Source organism: Tympanuchus pallidicinctus, unplaced genomic scaffold (assembly GCF_026119805.1).
Source record: "Tympanuchus pallidicinctus isolate F22 unplaced genomic scaffold, pur_lepc_1.0 scaffold4, whole genome shotgun sequence".
NCBI classification, from domain to species: Eukaryota; Metazoa; Chordata; class Aves; order Galliformes; family Phasianidae; genus Tympanuchus; species Tympanuchus pallidicinctus.
The window spans coordinates 28,607,079-28,625,641 of record NW_026294758.1 but is presented as its reverse complement, the minus strand read 5'-3'; the positions used below and the strand labels follow the sequence as shown (position 1 = coordinate 28,625,641).

Here is an 18,563-nt window from a genome sequence, read left to right as displayed (position 1 = left end):
TAGGGCTTCCTAGCTCAGCATCTTAATTTTTCAGGATCCTGAATGAAAGTAGAAGAATAAGGTGGTCTCAAGGAGATTTTAAAATGAATTTGCACTGGAAAACCAACTTCAGCAAAGAGTGGAAAAATGCTTCAGAAACTGCGAATTAAAGACTTTTTTTTCTTGTGAATATAGAAGCAATGTCAAAATGTTGAGGATGACTTGTATAAAATACTGCGTGTACAATTCTTTCCTAAAGTCAAGCTAAAGAGTTTTCTGAAAGTGACTTTCAAATAGAAAGGATTAATGATTTAATTAATCTCAAACTCGATTCTCTTTATTTGCATAAGTGCAATTTTCTGTCATCTTCAGGCAATTTGCAGATTTTTGCAGCTATAAATAGGGTTCTTGTTATTTAGCTACTTTATTAGGCCACTTTTATTCAGATTCTGTTCTGACTATCCATTTAGGGGACATGTTTGTACTAAATACGCCTGCAAAATAGACTATAAATAATTTTCTTGTTATACTTGAGTGATTCTTGGAGAATTCCTATTTGCTGTAAAAATATGAGAGTTTCTCATGGTTCAGTTCTTACAATGTTGGCACCTTCAACTGTAAGATACTGCCTGTAGTTACAGAGGTCTGTTGGTAGAAATTTAGTGGACGAATGTGTGCCAGGAAAGGGGTAACTGTGCCTTAAAGCCACCTTTCTTGAAGTTCTTGATGCTGCCAAGATCTTTCTGGAGGAAACTTAATGGACACTTCTGTCTGGTGGAAGAGCTAGTTGCCTCTTGTGTCTTTTATTTCCTGGCCCTGTGACTTTGATCTCCATCTTCTCTCCTGGTAGCCAGCCTGTCCTTTTATCTATGTTTCCCTGTTCCTTGATTTATTTTTTTTTCTTCAACCTTTTTTTTTTTTCTTTCCCTGAAAGTTGTTCTACTGATTATTTCTTCCCTCACAATACCCAGACAGTTGTCCCATCTGGTTTTGAACTGGGACATTTCTGTTATAATGGCAAGGGATTTGCTCCCCCCAAAAAAGACAACAACAACAAGAACAAGAACAAGAACAACAAAAAAGCACTAAGAGAAAAGGAATTTTCTGTCTGTTAGTTGAAGTACCTGGATCTGGAGCTAGACCTTGCTTCTTTGCAGTGTTGTATGTATCAAATCTGAGTATTTTTGTGGAGAATGGGGAGTGGGGGGGGGGGGAGGGAAAGCAGAGTGCTGTTCTTACAGTACTATCCTAATTCGCAATTAGGGAACACAAGAGCTGTTTTGGTTGATGTTTGTAGGCTTCTCAGTTTAATTTTTTCCTGCATTCCCATTTCTGACAGTTGCTTATTGATAAGTACTATTAATGGAAGATGATCTCATTGGTCTGCTACTTTATTGAGAACTTTATATCTTTTTATCTTTTGTTTTTCTTCCAGGAGAATTAAAAATAGCTCTCAGCTTCATAGCTATATATTCAAAATGCTCATTTGAAACAGTTGTTTATCTATAGTCAGCTTTTTCAACTTGGGCTGGTTTTCTACTGTTTTCATTTCATTTTTTTGTTCTGTTTATAGTTTGAGATTTGCACCTTTTTTTCCCACTTGTTTTACGTCTGTCATGCAGTACTTTCATTTAATATGCACTAGTTCTGTAGCTTTTCTTTAATCATCCCAGTCAGGGAAATCAAGAGTGAGGCATTACTTTGTTGAAAGTTGGAAGGCCATGATTGTAAACTGTGTGCCCTCTTTATTTAGACTGACTTAAAGTCTTGTGTTAGTTTGTACTAGATGTGTCCAGGAACAACTGTTTTTGATAAATTGAATATATTTTTGACTAGTATACAAGATTTGTTCTGTCGGTCAATGCTAATAAGCTGTATGTTCACAGCAGTGCCATGATGCCTTATGGTTATTCTGGTTTTTGGCTAAATCAAATGACTTTTTCCATTTGAGGATGTTCAAATCACGAAGATTTCCATCTGTGTCTTATTTCATTCCTGCTAAGATGTCTTGACCTATATACAACTGTGTCAGCTTGCTTAGGAAAAAATTTGAGTTCCTGTGTGTGAGTATAATTTCCATCACCTTCTTACCTTGTCACACTCTTCAAACTGAGGTGACACTTGAAGGTGTGTTGGCATACTGGCATCCGTAACTGATCTGCTTTGTTTTAGAGTTGCATAGAGTGGTCTGTGAGCAGTTTTGCCAATCACTGAGAAATGGCATGGCCTGTTTTTTTATTTTTTATTTTTTAAATCTTGATGGATTAAGTAGCTGCGTGGCCTTGTCTGGCTGCCATACTCTCTCATTCTGCCTACCGAGTAAGAGAGAAAGAATAAATTGGAAAAGCGTGGGGGTCGAGATAAAGGCAGAGAATGGCTTACCGTATACAAGCAAAAGAGACTAGACTTGGAAAATTAATTCAATTTATTGCCAATTTATTTAGAGTTGGATGGAGAGCACCTGAAAGTGCTCAGTCATCACCCACTGTAAACTACTTGCTGATGTTTAGGGGAAACCTGCTATGTTTCAGTTTGTCTGTTAACTGTTGTTGTGACACAGGGCATCTCTGAAAACAACATGGCTCTACACTACACCATCTATTCAAGTATCTGTAAGTCTCAAAGAGAGCCGCCCCTGAGTCTTGTCTTCTCCATGCTGAACAGTCTCCCATAGGACTGATGCTCCAGTCCTTCACCATCTTTTCTTACCTTTGGTGGAAATGCTCTGGTACCCATGTCTCTCTTGTAAAGAACCAAAACAGAACTCAGTACTCCAGCTCTAGCCTCACCAATCCTGAGGAGAAAATCACCTATTCTGATGAGCTGATGATACGCCTGCAGCCACAGTTGGTCTTTTTTGCACACTGATGGTTCATATTCAACTTAAGAATGCCCCATAGGTCCTTTTCTCACAAGCTATTTTCTTCCCCTTGTACAGGACTTTGCGTGCCCTTTAGCTGAACTTCATAATGTTCTTGTCAGCCCATTTCCCCAGCCTGTTGAGGTTGCTTTGGATAGCAAAATAACCCTTGTGAATATGAAAATGAGCCACTCCTTCCAGTTCTGTATTATCAGCAAACTTGCTGAAGATACCCTGCTCCATCGGCTAGATCATAAATGAAGATGCAAACCAGAACTGACCTGGTTTTGACTGCGGGGGTACACTGCAAATTACTGGCCTCCAGTTAGACACCATGTCTCTAGTAAACAGTCTGTGATCTTGTCTGTTCAGGTAGTTTTCAATCCACCTCACTGTCTGCTCATCCTGCCTAAACAACAGCTCATCTATGGCAGTTGTACTAGAGACTGTTTCAGAAGCCTTACCTTACCTTAAGGCAAGGTGCGCAATCTTTCTCTTTTAGTCTAACATCCATTCCTTTCATTGCGGAAGCCTGTGAAGCTGATAAAGTGTAATTTCTTCTTGGTGAATCCATGCTGACTTTTCATGATTTTGCCCAGAAATCGTTTCCGGAATGAGCTGCCTCACCAAATTCCCAGGGTTTAAAGTGATGATAACCAGCTTGTGGTTTTCAGGGTCTTCCCTCCTGCTCTTTTTGAAGGTGGGGATGCTTTTTGCTTTTCCTCAGTGCATTTCCCATCACATAGTGATATCTACCAGCTCCTTCAGTACTCCTGCATTCCATCAGGGCTCCTCAGCTTCAGTTTACGTAAGCATTGCCTGACCCAGTCTTCTACCATCTAATTGCTTTTGACTTTCCACCCTGGTGTCCATGCCTGGAACGTAGCTATGTTTAATATGACGTTTCTTCACATTTTCCTAATTCAGGAGAAGGCCAAGAGTTTGGCTCAAATAAGATTTGCTTCTCTGTAGGCATAAAGCATTTTATGCTGTAATTGAGTAGGTTTTATTTTGATGGTTGTGACCTCTATTTTAGTGGTAACCTTCCTGCTCTGACTTAGCATTCTTCTAGTATGTGAGAGTGGAGATGTGGTCAGCTGTCTGTCTTGGAGCACTTTCTTCTGCCTGTCACTGCTGATTTGACAATAGAAGAGTATGCTTTTAAAGAAATGTGATATTTAGGCCAGGGCGCACATCATAGGCAGGTGGTTGGGCAGTTATTTCAAGCTCAGCAGCTCTTGTCAATTGCATTTATTTTTTTTTTTTTTTGGTAGAAAATGGACTTAAGTCTTGGCAACCCTTCTGTTTCAAACTTAAACATTGCTAATGCATGCTCAAAGCATGCTCCTTGAACCCAATAAAGCAAATATTATTACAGTCTGTATTTTTGTCCTTTATTTAACATAGCTTCTGGAAAAGGGAGGGTAAGAGATTTTTGTAACGTAGCAAACTATTTCTCATAAAAGAATTCTAGCATCTTGCATATGTGAATTCTCTAAGGCCATTCACTTGCTGTACATAATCTTTGTTTGTTTTTCTCTTTTTCTTGCTCTTGAGATCTGCTACAGATAACTCAAAGCTTAAGTATACGCAGTTCTAATTTTCCATGAATTATACTCTAAGTTGCCTCATTTTTACTAATAGGGAATAGGGAAAATCAGATTGTTTCATCTTGTCACAGCATCAGATATGGTTAAAACTGGGATATCCAACTTTGTGGTTGTCATTTTTGACACATTTGCAAGCCATAACTTCAGTAGTTGAGGTTGTCATATTCACAAGTTTAAGAAGGTAGCTTATTTTTTGTTAGTATAATGAGCAGTTATGTTTGTTATATGTTTGTATATGTTACAGGTTAATAGCAGTACAGTTACATAAAACACAAAGCAGTTATGTTGCACCAAGGACAGGGAGAGTGTGATTTACCTAGTAGCTGCACACTGATCTTCAACACCTCTTTCATTTGTATCAAATTCTAAGTCACTTTGTATTAAGTGAGTTCTTGAGAGCTATGTCAGGTTTTGCTTTCTTTAGCATCTTTGTTGCTAAAATCTTAATGCATATCTATGTGGTATTTCCTGAGGCTCAAATTAAGGCTTCTGCAAATTAAGGGTAGCATGTGCACAGGGAGCATACCTTTATGATTTTGGGCCTCCCTTAAAGAGGTATGTGTTGTCCAGCAGCATTAACTCCACAAAATAAACACTGAAACTTTCTGAGGATGAGGATTTGGGCGTTGGTGTTCTTTCTATTGTTAGGAGATTACAGCCGAGATGAAAGTGCTCAGCAGTGTCTCTACATGGTGCTGCCTGAGACAGCAGTACTCTTCCCTGAAACCAAATCAAAGTATGATTTACTAGAGTAGATATCCTGGCTGATGTTGTGTGCTCAGTTTGCTACTACAGTAGCTGATTGTTTTATTTTCCAAGCAGTCTGATTAGCAGCAATTAAAGAGTGGTGGCATCATATATAGTTCTGTTAGAACCATTTGCTATTTTTTGGTGAAATTCAACTACAAAATACCCTCCTGAAACAATCAGTTTATTTAAATTGGTATTAAGGAGAAGAATTGTATGCATAAGTAGCAGAGATGGATTTAGGTTCATAGCTAAGTGGGTGTTGTTAATTTTCAAAGGAGAGCTAAGAAATCAGAGATCTTGCAGTATCTACATGTATGTAGTAAGTAAAAGGGTGCTTTGCGTAAAGGTTTGTTAAACTGCTTTTCTTAGCATGCTATGTCTTTCAAGTTTAAGAAAATATTTATCCTAATGCTGCTTACATTTTCTGTACTCTGCCAAACAAAGTTCCACTTAAATTACTTTTCCTCATCAGAAGCAATTATATATATATATATATTTTTTTTTTCACATGGCATTCTAAATTTGAATTTTTTATACCTGCATAGGTACAGTTTGTGTTGGGCAACTAAACAAATCAATAGTAACACACAATCTGTTTTCTTATATCTATGCTTTTCTTCTTAATGTGTGAACCCCTCTTGTGGAGAATGTTAAAATTGTGTATGCTGTTCTTGTGACAGTTTTGCATGGATTGAAGTAGTATAGTATTTTTGTTTTGCTATTCATGGTACAAATTTTAAATTGACTAGTTCAAGTTTGTCATCTTCTGATAATGTTGACTATTTCAAGTCATCTGTAAGGGAAAACAAAGCTTCCAAGGGAAAATAAACCTTTCAACATAATCCGTGTTTGCTCACCTGCAGGGCCTATGTGGAAAAACAAATGGCAATATGAGCTGATGATTTCACTGTCCAGTCTCCACTGATCTAATTTAGGGAGTGCCGCCTTGCTAACCTTGCTTGCCAAATGCTCCATAAGGCATTCTCTTGTCGTAAGTAAATATTAATGTTCCCTTGATCAAGATTAACCTTTTATATTTCTGTCTAAAAGCTGGACAGGTGCAAGTGCTGTGTGCACCTACTGTAAAGTATCCAGTACTGAGATTTACAAGTTCCAAAGTACTGTGATACAGTAAGTCACTTCAACATGAAAACAAAAGAATTCCAATCTCTGATGAGCTTGTCTGTTCCTCAGACTTCTATTGGTTACAGGAAAATGAATGCAATTACAATTTTTAAATTTTCTTGTGCTTTCCTTTCAGCTGGGATTTGTTTATATGGAAGACTTAACCCACTTAGTTCAGAACAATATCTCATGCTTGTCCAACAGTCTTAGAGTCTGAGGCTGGGAATATCCATGGAAAAAAAAAAAAAAAAAAAAAAAAAGTTACTCTTGTGCCACAAGCATGTAATATCCTTACTCAATTTTCTGTAAAAAAAGTTAGAGGCATCTTAAAAATGCAGTGAAAAGGGCAGGATCATTCTTGTAGAGAAAAAATTCCGATGGAAGAAAACAAAGTATGCATAAGGTATGAGACCTTTGTGAGATTTAGAAATGACAAATCTATTATGTCTCTTGAAGCAGAAGTGTTAAAAATTCTGGACAATGGTGGAGTGGATTAAGGAATAAATATTCAGTTCTTTCTAGTAAATATCTGGTTTTCAGTGTGCTTTAATCAGCTCTCACACTAGCAAAGCAGTGAAGAAAAAGTATTTAGTGGCAGAAGGATAACCTTTTTTTAGGGATAAGCAGGAATTTTTTGCCATGTGTGGATGAAAAGCTTTGCTGTCATTCCCATAGGCAGGACTGCAGAAGCTATCTTATAATTATATGTGCACACGTGACACAAAGGGAGTGGAAGGAGGTTAATATGCCTTTCTTTTTCTATATCTGTGAGGTGCAGTTGGACAGAGCAACAACGAGGTATTCTTAGACGATGGAAAATTGTGATTTGTTTTGAAATTCTTATCTGAAATGCAGAAATCTAAGAGGAGCGGTGGAACTAGTGGTGATAAGTGCCTCGTTATTCACTTTCAAGGTGTAGTGAACTGCTCCGTGCTTAGAAATATAAGTAGTTACTTGTGCGTGTTGATGTTTTCACATCCCTGATACATTTCTTCAAAGGCAAGTTTTGTTTTGTGCAGGAGTACTGCTTGTATGTTTCAAAGATCAATGTTTACAACTATTAATTGGGTGTGGGTATTACAATACAGAGTTTAAACTTAAATGTTAATCTTCAAAGCTAAGCTTGAGATGTAGAAAGGATTTACTGAGCATGTTTCTTATTACAGTTTTTCAAATATGGATATATCCATACAAGTGCCTGGATATATGTGCTGTTTGTAAATAGGTTGCGCCGTAACTGTTTTAGAGATGTGTAGTTCTGTCTCTTTCTGATTCTTCCTCTTTTGCTAATCTCTGGCTATTGTGTAAAGCAAACTTTATAAGAGACAGTCTGTTCAGAACCCGACTATCCAGTCCCTGGTGGGGACCCCTGGTAAGTGGGATTGCGGTCAAACGAGAACCAGATTTGCATGTTTCATAGTAGAACCAGATGAAATGTTTTGATTGGCTTGAAGTGGCTGCATGTGTTAGTTAACCTTTTAGAAAGAACAGAACTTAAGAATATGGTGTCATGATTGCTAAAGAATGCAAACTAATCTGTTTTCTTTTTTTTTCCATATTCTTTCTATTGCTGTTGAAATTAGATTTTGGATAATTATGAAGCTAAGAAATGTGAAGAAATGATAGCATGTATCTGCAAAAATGAAATTTAGATTGCTATTGTATACACTGATCTTAATTTTCCAATACTTGACTTTTTAGTCTAAAGAAGGAATTTGTGTGCTGTTGTCTCATTACAATTTGCAGTCTCATTCTAGCATATGCCAATGCCTTAACCTTGTGCCTGTCTAGCTGAAAATGCCATGATTGCTTATTCTTTTTCTTCTTGGAACTCACACTTAGCTTAAATTGAACTCTAAAAAGTATGCAAAATGATCTGTTAGAGTTTTGTCCTCTTTTCCTTTTTTTTCTTTTTTTTCCTTTTTTTCCTTTGTGGTTGTCACTTGTACTTTCACCTAAATTGGTAGGGATTTTGTGGGGACTTTAGAACATTGCATAGACAAACCTTCATGGATGATATATCAAGTTTGTAAGTCAACTTAGACTACTTTGCAAGGAATCATAAAATCATGGAATATTCTGAGCTGTAAAGGGCCCACAAATATCGCCAAGTCCAACTCTGGCTTCACAGCACAGCATCACCCAAAATCCAAATCCCATGTCTGAGGCAGGTGTCCAAATGCTCCCTGATCTCCTGCAGCTCATGGCCGTGCCCACTGCCCTGTGCAGCGCGTTCCCCCCACACACTGCCCTCTGGTGCAGACCCTTTCCCTGACCCCCTCTCCTGCCACAGCTCCATGCCGTGCCCTTGGGCCCTGTTGCTGTCACCAGAGGGATACCTGAGAGAAGGCTTCCATTATGGATTTTGTAAATATAAAATTTTCCTTTTCTCCAAATAATGATCTGCTGTCTATTATTATTCTGTTTATAAATCAATGAAGTCGAATAGCTTGAGTACTTGAGAAAAGAAATTTTAGAATTTGCCCAGCAAAATACACCATGGGAGATTTTAACTGAAGAAACAAAGGCAGTGCCTTTCTTAGTGAATCAAGACATGGTGGTTTTCTTGGAATTATTTTCTTTTACGTCCTCTGGGGGTATGGATTTCATTTGCTAGTCATTGCAGATAATGTTCTTCCTCTTCTCAAAACTGAAAGAAGTCTGTGGTAAAAGCATTCTAGGTGAATGTTGCTTTAAAGCCTGTGTGTAACTTGGCAGTTGATGATTATGGAGATTTTCATTTTCATCCTTTGTAACTGCATTTTCAACTTTGCTATCAAGAGTAAGAGCATTAATACGCTTCAGTTCTACTGCAGGCTTTTATGTTTGGGTGCAGCCTGGTCTGCTTTTTTTTTTTTTTTTTTTTCCTTCTCACTGTATTTGCTTGAGTATGAGTTAAAAATGGCGTGTACCTTTCTCACCCTGGCTTCAGAAGAAGTTTCACTTATCAGTTGCTGTAGCCCTTTTGGTGTTTGGGCACACTGACAAGCACTAAGTAGCTTGTGATGTCGGTCTCTGAAGGGGCAGAGAGAGGCTGTGTGGTTTTCTGTTTCTGCTTTGAGCTGCTATTTGTTTCTGCATCTGCTCATCTGCAAAGATGTCCTCTGGGGTCCTAATCCCATCCCAGCAGAGAATTAAAAATAACTAGTTGTGTATCTCTTCATGGTTGCAATTAGAGTTTACTTGAGAACTGTATGTAGAACTTTGTGAAAATTCTTCAATTCTTTCTTATTTCTGTTTTGTGCATTTTCTTTTTTCCTGATGCGTACGTAGCATTACATGCATAAAGCAATGGGGACTGTGTTGGAGAGCAGTACTTTTCTTCATATCTTAGTTCAGTGGTTCAAAAACCAGGCATGCGTGCAGAAGGCTTGCTATGATAAGTAGTCTTTGTGTATTGTAAGTAGTCTCTGTGTTGTGTTTGAAAAAAGGGCACCACTTAAAAAAAAATAAAAATGCCATGTTGAATAATAGCTAACTACAAATTTTTGAAATATAAAGGCTAGAATTCTTAATCTAACACGTCATGATTATAGTTTTCAACCTTCCTGTGGAAAGCGACACTTCCTCTCAAAGGTTTGATTAATGTTAGAATTGAAACTGTGACATACGTAAATAACTTATTCACAGCAGCTGTTCTGACATCCCAAATCAGGGAGAATCCTAACTGATAAAGCATGTCTGTGATCTCTACATATTGGTGCAAAGCTGACAGCAGCCTCTTGAATAGAAGGCAATTCTGATTTCTGTAAAAAGACGTAAATATTTCTGCATAGGCAGACTGCAATCTGGCAGAACCCTGCACATTTTAATCAGCTCAATACTGGATAATAAAGGCGTGTGTGGGTACCAGATTTGCCAGCCATACGGTTCAGCATGGTATGCTCTGTTGTCTTCCCAGGTTGGAGTATGAAACAGCCATCTCAGCTGTGGTATTAAAGAACTTGTATAATGAGTTATTTTTATAAATGCTAGGCTTTAGATTAAAAAAAACCTCAAAGTGCAGTTGCATTACTGCTGCAGAATTTCATTTACACATTTATACATTGGAAATTACTCTTTTTTTAAATATCTAATGCTTGTGGGAAAGAGAGGTAAGGATTAGGTTGAAACAGAAGCTATTAAAGATTTCTCAATTGTTGCATTTTTAAGGAAGAAAAAATGAAATTAATTTTAAGAATCTAACTCGCTGTTTTGAACAGTAGATAATAATTACTGATTCTATCTTTTCTGGGTAACTACCATATTCAGTTTAAAATTTTTAATTGATCAAAGTGCTCAAGGAGAGGCTTAGCCTAGGAGATGACTAGAGTGAGTTTGTATGGAAATGAAAACTGGAGTGTCTTCATGGATCTGTATTTTTTCTGTTTGTGTCTAGTGAAGCCTGATTCCACAGAAATACTGTAATGGTGAAGTCAAATGTACAAATTGTGATAAATTCATACCACTCTACTTCCCTAGCCAACCTGCCACTGTTCCCTATGCCTTCAAGAAACAAAAAACAAAACTCAAGCTAGTTGGAATTAAAACCTAAAACCAACATGAGTGGGTGGAGTTGTTCCCCATCTAAGCCTTACATTTTGGTTTTGTGTAATTCTGATGGAGTTGTTATTCATGTAGTTACTTTTTAGTTTCTAAAACTGGAATAAATCCTAGCTGAGCTATTTGCATGCAAAATGAAGAGACAGTGCTGCAGTTTTCTTGAAAGTTTAGTCAGAACTTCATGCTCAGCTCTCTTGGCTATATCATGTCACAGCTGTTAATATTCACATGAGCTTTTTCCTTCCTAAGCGATGCACTGACATAGCCATTGAAATTGAGGGACACTAAGATGAACACGTGATGGCCTTCTCATTTTAGAGCATGTCAGTTTATATTGTACCTGAGCTTTAGTATTAGGATTCTAGGTTTTGTTCTGATCGATCTGTCGACCCTCAGTTAGAGAAGGGCATCTGATACTTAAAGCTGTGCCATTACTTGTGAAACAAACGTCTCAATGCAATGATATCAACGTGTGCAAACAGAGAAAGCAAAACACAAATGCTTATAAAATTGCTACCTGACAGTATTATTTCTTGACCTATGACTTCTGGCAGAGCTTGCAGATGTCAGAAAGTGTCAGTAATGGATTCAGGCTGTGACACTTGTCACTTAAAAAGTCACATCACAATTAATAGATTCAGGATTCACTGAGCTTTTTCCTACATGGTGTCGCACTCGCTGCATCTGTGACAGCCTTCATTTCCTACTTAGCAAATCGAAGCCTGGTAGCAAGAGCCTCAGGAAGTTGTTAAAGCAATTAAAGGCTTCTCTCTCACAGTACATTGCGTGGTTACCATAGTATCCTCTGCCTCCAAGTCTTTACTGATGATGTCAGTATGCATACAGGGGCTATTCAGAGCATCTACATGAATATGATTCAGCCTCTGCTAAAGATTGTAAGCGTCCCTCCATATGTTCTATTGTTTAGTATCATTTTAGAAATTCATGAGGCTGGAAGGTAAGTGGCTTTTTCTTCATATTATTTTTTTTATATCCTTACACTGTGGGACATTACTTTTTTTGTCCTCAGTTCCATAGTCCACAAAATACACAGTGTTTTATTTGAAGTAATTGCGTAGACTATGTAAATTAAACTTGGCAAAGTCCAGCTAATCTCGTCAATAAGAAAAAATACAAGCTCAAAAATCTTTAATGAAAAACTGTTTTACTAAGTAACTAGAGTGACTTTTTGAGTTGTTTTTTGCTTTTTTAATAAACTGAAATTCCTTGAGTCCTTATTTTTAATCATCAGAAGAGAACACAGAATATGCAATGGTAATATCATTGAAGGAAACAAGTTCAAGCTTTTAGTAGGAAAAAGAAAACAGCAATAAAAAAGAGGAAGAGTGGGAAGAAGAAAAAAAGGGGGAGAATATATGAATAAAGGGATAATTATATGGGGTAAGTGTGATTAAACAGAGCCTACATACAGTTCTGCTTATGTAAAGTGTTTTGTTCTTACTTATTTCATTTCTTACTGAAATACACAGTCACCCTTCAGCAAAGCAGAGGTCCTGGCTTTTATCCTGAATAGTGGAAAAATGCAATGAAAGACCGGAAGAAACTGATGTTGAAAGACTGAGAGGACTCTTGCACATTTTGGCCTTGCAAACTAAGTTTATTAGTAAGCCCACCACAAAAAGCCATTAACTGTTTGGTTTCACAGTTTGATTTTTTTGTTTTTCCTTCTCATAGTCCACTTTATATGACACTATTACACTTGACTATTAATGATATTTAATGTTTTTCTAACGAAAAAACCCCCACAAATCTAAATGAGGCGAACGAGCAAAAATCACCAAAACCACCACCACCTAAAGTACACACACTAAAAAATAAAAACAAACAAAACAAACAAACAAACAAAACAAAACACCAAAACCGTAAAACAGCATTACTGGGACTAAGCTGTAGAATTATAGCAAACATTCTTTGTGGGTTTTTTTTTTTTGTTTGTTTGTTTGTTGTTGTTTTGTTTTTTTTTTAATGCCTTAGCTTCATCTTGGTTTTATAGTCTCAGCTTCTCCACCTTGAAAATTCTGTGGGGCTTTATTTCTGAAAGAAAACTTGAGTTTAATACTTACAGTGAAGTTAATGTTAGTATTATTGGTGCATAAGAAAACAAATTTGTGAAAAGTTGTTTTGGTTAGCAGCAATATGCACATTAATGGAAATTAAAACAATGGATTTCGTACAAGCCACCAGTTTCTTCTTTTTTCTCTCTCTTATTTTGACAGCTCGGAAATTCTTTATTTTTCTTTTCCTTTACCCGTTTTATTTTGCGTGCTCTGACCACGGTTTCTGTTGCTTTATTTAAGTAGTGAATTGTCTGGGAATGGCATCCAGTAGGGATATTTCTTAAGTGAACTACTTAGTATGCTGTGCCTATTGAATAAGGCACTTAAGCAGTCAAATGCTATGTCTAAGATTTGGTCTGGAAGTACTATGGTAGACAAGGTACATTAGAAGAGATAGACTGACTGCTGACAATCATGTTTTTTCTTGGATTTTTTCTCTTAGTCCAAGTAGTGTAAGGATTTTTCCTTTCTAATGCAATACTTACGCTGTTTTTCCTCTACTACTGCATCATTGTTGGATATTAATAATATAAAGAGCAATGCTTTACATGAATTTTCACATTTGATTATTTATTTTGTATTGATTACAGCACATTACATTATTTAATGAATTTAGGTGTTCTGTATTTTTGGGTTTAATCTGAAAGGTTAGCCAGCATGTAGAGAGAGAAAAATGGTTAGGAATGGAATATTGAACTGTTAACTGTATTTAACTATTACAGTTATTTTGAAGTTGCTTTGCAACTTTCTGGGAAATTATAGTGAAGTTTCCATAGCTTTAATATATAGTTAAATATAAAAATATTTATGCATTTGGGCACATTAAAGATACATTCATAAATTTCCCTGCTGAAAGGGATGGAGAAGGAACTGATGAGGAGGTTTTTGTAGTTTGTTTTCCAATTGAATTCCATTTGGGAGTTCCATATTATAGAAATATGAAAACATATTTCAAATTGCGAGTATTTCCTGTGTCGTGCAGCTCCTCATGTGTAGTTAAGGTTAGTGGTCAGTTTAAGTGTAAGCAAGGATATGATTGGGAATATTAAAAAAAAGCCATCAGGAATGCCATTTTTCAGGCAGAAACTCTTTAGAAGATGTGAAGATTTCCATCAGTGGAATAAAAGCATTTCTGGAGTGTATCTAAGCATATGAATGCACTAGAATGCATGTACACTGTTTTGTATTCATAAATCACTTTCATTAAACAGCTTTTACTGTGTGTTTCGACCTTTTCTTCAGTGGGTCTAAGTGAATCTATACATAAGTAAGTGATCTGCAAATTAGGTTATATATATTTTAAAGAACAAACCAAATACTTTTAAAAAAAAAATCTTGTGAACAGTCGTACAGTAAAATTTAGCGTAAATCATTGTAATTATTGTTTTACCTTAAAAATGATGATGAAGCTAATTTCATTATGGAAGGTATAACCTGCATAGCTTTCTTGAGTAAGCACTTCAAATCTAGAAAAGAAATAAAACAAGTTTCACATACAAATGCTTTCTCTTTTTGCAAGTCGAGTTATGTTCTAACATGGAGTACCTGCTGTGTTGAAATGTAGAAGGGATTTCCTTTACACGCAGTTGTGATTGGAAATAAAAAATTCTGGAAAATTACTAAAATGAGAATATCCTTGTAAGATCATACCAGTGAGTTCTAAATTGAGTTTATAATTTTATCCTATTTAATGTAGGTATTAATAATTATTCTTGTTGCATACTTGATCTTTTGAATGAAATTTCTTTCAAATGTGACCTTCTGTAGTATGGGCTACCAACAGTGATGTAACCATTTTTATAGTCTTCAGAACTATATTTCTTGTCCCAAAGATGTCATTGTATTAATTACCTTTTTTACTGTTGTATTTTCAACGTATGCATTTGTTTTTAACTATAGTCCCAGTTAAAAGCAAAATGCTTTTAAGGGTGTCTAAAAGGAGTTAAAATAGCAGTTAGCTATTGATTGTTGCATTTTAGATTTGGTTTTTAGCTGCTTTAATTTTTAGCTGCTTTAATTTTTAGCTGCTTTAATAAGTTTCTACCTTCTGGATACAAACAATGTTACGTGATTGTCACTGAAATGAGACAATTTAAGAAGAAAAAAAAAAAGTTCCAGGGGAAAATTTTGAGAAAGGAATGATTTTTTCCACCCACTGCAAATTATTTACTGTTGCTTTTGAGGAACTGTTGTAAGAAATTATTTTCTTTGGCAGATTAGACACAACTGTCCCAAATGTAGTGCAAGGGAGATAACATTTTCAGTTGTTTCTCTGATTTCTATTTCTGTCTCAGGATGTAAGCAGTAGTTTAGAGCTAGGGGCTTCTTTCTTCCTTGCTTTGTGCTTTTACTTCTTCCTTTTCTTTCCTATGAGAGCTCTAGGATTCATGTGCACATTTCACTGGCAAATATTTCTTAATCAAAACAAGACTTCTCTTTGTTCTTCCACTGTAATTCTGTTAGGTCGTTCACAGGGGTTCATGTTTGAGTGGACTCTGATTGTACTGTGAAATTACTTGGGATCCTCTTTTAGAATGGCATCATTAATCATTGACTTGTTTTCTCCCTTCTGAGTAGAAAATAAACAAGATGAAATGGTGGCTAGAGGAAAGGATGTATACTTAAAAAAAAAAAAAAAAAAAAAAAAAAAGCAAAGCAACAACTTTTCTCAGGTCTTTAAGCTATGTAATCATGAATTCTGTTGTAGGTAAGAAGATAAAAGTCAGATCAGTGGACATATGGAGCGCAGCACCTGAGCATTCACTTGTTTTTTAGAAACCATTATGGTGGGGTTTTGTGGCTTTTGAAATCTTTGTGTTCAAGGCAACTATTTTGTCAAAGAACCTTTAGCTGGTGCAGGTGGTCATAGGTAATTGATTTAATTGGTTTGAGTGTGAAGTTTTTGAATGTTTTTTCTAAAACTTAAGAGTTACTATTCAGATGAAAGAGAAATTTTTTGACCTTTTTGACCTTTGAACAAAAGAATTTATTTTAAGATTTGGCAGTAAGAATGTGCTGGTTTTAAATGATGACAAAAAAAAAAAAAATCTTTGAAGCAAGGGCAATGTAGAAGACTGCTGCAGCAGCATTAAATTTAATATTAATCTTGTCTGCCTCACAAAAGCCCATTAGGTTAAATGTTAAAGCTTCACTGCAGAGCAGTGAAGGAACAGAGAGGCAATAGCAGAAGTGACCCAAGCAGCCTGTGCCCAGGCCTCTGCAGAAGCCATCAAATGCCAGTCTCCATAATGCCAGATGAGCACAAGGGCAGGAGAAGGTGTCAGGGTTACCCTGCAGCGAGGGCTGGGAAGATGGACATGCCCAGTCTGGGGCTCCTTCTAAGACTGTCAACCAAGCTGAGAAAGCCAGTGGGTTAAATCAGTGCCTTTCAGAATGCAGGAAAACTGCCCAGGAGGACAGGACACAGGATGCTATGGATGTGCATTTATTTTTGAATGAGAGTGCTTGTGGGACTAGTAGGGGCAGAATCAGAGGTGTGAAATGGAGTGGAATGAGGTGGCGTAAGGATGAGATAAGAGGGAAAAAGTCTAGGGACTGTGGGTTAAAATGGCTGGCTGTGTGTAGGAGGCAGACAAGTTTGGACCCTGACTGGGTATTCCCCGTGTGTTGTACCCTGCCATCTTCTCACCTTCCCTTCCAGCCTGTTATGTGGTGAGGGCTCTGACCTGTGTGCACCGGCCTGGGGTTGTGCTGCCCCAGGACCTGACCACAGCGCCTGTGACAGGACGGACAACAGAAGGTGGATTCAAGAGCTGAAGACACAGAGGTTTTTAAGATGTTTTCCTTATTTTTGTATTCAAAGAATGCAGCGTGCCTTTCTTTTCTCCACAGGAATTAATCATAATGAAGGAAACGTGTAGTCTTTCGGAATCAATTCGTGATATTTCCTCAGCTGCCTCCTGTCTCATAAGACCTTAATTGTACATGTATGTGTGGAACACAGGAGATGAAAGATTTGCAGCTTATGTATTGACAAAAATGAGACAAACTGTGTTCTGTTCTGGCTAAGTCCTGTTTGCTGGCAGAATGTGTGTAGTATTTTAGTCTTACTGAAATAAATTTCTTAGAGATAAATGCATGTGATTTAAGAAGATTGGACTCTGTAGTCAGGAAGACTACAAAAGTAGAAAAATCCATATGGAATTCTTCTGTGTCTTCTGTATTATTCAAAAAATCTCCATGAAAACTTTTCTGCTGTCTGAGGTGTGGCATTTTCCCTCTGTAACCCTATGAAAATAAGAAATGATCTATGTAATTTTCTTAATTTTGTGTAAGTTAAATTCTTTTCTTTACCCTGAAGCCATTTGTCTTCATGTCTATAACAGAATGATGATAAAAGAAGTGGAACTGGTAGTTTGAACTTCTTTTAAATGGATTACAGAAGTTTTGGGGGTTTCATGCATATTTCTAGTACATACTGACTGATAACCTGTTTTCATTCTGTGGGTGTATTTATCTCCAGTATTACATACTCATGTTCTGAAACTGTCCCTTTTGGTGTTGGGATGATTATCATATACTCTAAATATGATTACTTTGTAATGGTGATTATTCTTTGAAACATAAAGATGAATATAAAACAAATATATTAGCATACTGAGAAAACTGTTGTAGTGTTGTAGCTTACAGTATCCGGGGTGTTTTGTATCTATGCTGTCAGAACTACAGCATCTAATTTTGGAGAACTTCTTTGAAAAGCGAAGGAATCATTTGACGCTGTTTAGCCTGTTCTACGTGAGGGAGAAGTAGGAGTTCAGTGTTTCTTGTAGGGTTTCATTTTGGATGTCCATGGGGTTTGTTTGTGCTATGATTTACCAGCCTTCACCTCTTCGCTTCCCAAGTTGCCTTATTGACGGTTTTGTGATCTGAATGGGAGTTAGTGATAAAGCCACACAATTATTTTGCTTTTTTTTCTTAGTCCTTTGGTTATTACCTCAGAACGTAAGTGGTGCTGTACTTCTAACAGAAACATTAATTTATCATTCAGTTAGGTACTTCTGTTTCTGTTGTAGAATCATGTATTACCTCAGAGGTTGAAGGTGAGCTTTATGTTCTTTTTTTAAAATCACTACCATTTTTTTCAGTGTGTTAAAATTTATATCAGAGAAAGGGGATATCCATCTGGGGTGCTGTAAGCACCATGCTTGCAAATAAATTATATTCAATTTAGTGAAAGCTGCATAATGTAAACTGAGAGTGAATTTGATAAGCACTTCTCAGAATGCAAATCTGATTTACAATGAAAAAGTGGTTTACAATAGAAAAGCATGGGAATCAGAAGGGTACTGTAATTCCAAAAATAAGCCAAACCTCCTAGACTTCTGTAGAAACAAAACACCTCTGCAAGATACCGGTATCTCTCTTCTTTAATTATTGAGTAAGTACAGTAGTTAATTTATCAGTCTGATGTATCTTTTTACATTACAGTATGTAGGATGTCTTTTACCCTATGTCCTTACGGACAACTGAAAGAAGCTTGAGTGCAGTGTTGAAAGTTAAGTCCATCATTCTCTTTAAACGCTTCAGCTACACAGAAATAATGCTGCGAGACTAGCATAAGAGAGCAATCAGATTTCTACTGTTATCATTACTGTATTA

General features: G+C 36.7%; 1 protein-coding gene across 6 annotated transcripts in view; it reads left to right on the top strand.

The window, feature by feature from the left end:
- Nucleotides 1-18,563, top strand: part of PAM (peptidylglycine alpha-amidating monooxygenase) — a 123,055-nt gene that overhangs the window by 15,327 nt on the left and 89,165 nt on the right. Inside the window, exon 1 of one of the 6 annotated variants that reach the window (XM_052700991.1) lies at nt 7,673-7,696. The exons of 4 other annotated variants lie outside the window; for them this stretch is intronic. The gene's annotated coding sequence lies outside the window, so the exon portion shown is untranslated. Of the gene's footprint in view, nt 1-7,672; nt 7,697-16,866; nt 16,892-18,563 lie in introns of those variants that run through there. One more of the 6 variants, XM_052700990.1, reaches the window with a different exon arrangement.